At 59.5% G+C, this 506-nt stretch overlaps 1 protein-coding gene across 1 annotated transcript in view; it reads right to left on the reverse strand.

Annotated features, from left to right (window-relative positions):
- Positions 1–506, reverse strand: part of LOC104125977 (minichromosome maintenance complex component 3 associated protein) — a 27,518-nt gene that overhangs the window by 26,462 nt on the left and 550 nt on the right. The window lies entirely within an intron of this gene.

Raw genomic sequence — 506 nt, forward strand, 5'->3', positions numbered from 1 at the left:
GGGGCTGTCCGCGGCAGGGGAGCAGCTGCCGCTTTCCTAGCCCGGCCGGGCTAAGCCAGGAGGCGATGATCTTACAGCTTACCCTAAAAGATTACTTCTGTATTTTAAAGCTTATTGAACGGGCGAGTTCGGACGCTATGTGATCTTTGTCGTTTTGCATGCAGAGTACCGGCTTTTCCCTTCACGTCCTGGCAAAGCGGCAAATCATCTCATGCGGGGTTCGCCCTGGTCACCCCTCGTGTGGGGCCGGCTGCGTCGATGATGCCCGGGCTGTCTGCGCAGGCGAGCTGCTGGCGCTGGGTTAAGTTTGGTTTGGTTTTGCCTCTCTGCACAGGTGACAGCAGCCCACGGACTGTGCCATTTGCTTGGCTACCAGCACAACACAAAACCCGAGTGGCAACAGGTACGGTGATGGCCTGGGGCTGGGGGAGATGTGTGGTGTCCAGCCTGTGTCGGGTTGTACCCGGCTGGAAAGCATCCTCCTGTCTCGCACCCGCGGGGCAGGG

This window comes from Egretta garzetta, unplaced genomic scaffold (assembly GCF_000687185.1).
Source record: "Egretta garzetta isolate BGI_Z169 unplaced genomic scaffold, ASM68718v1 scaffold875, whole genome shotgun sequence".
NCBI classification, from domain to species: Eukaryota; Metazoa; Chordata; class Aves; order Pelecaniformes; family Ardeidae; genus Egretta; species Egretta garzetta.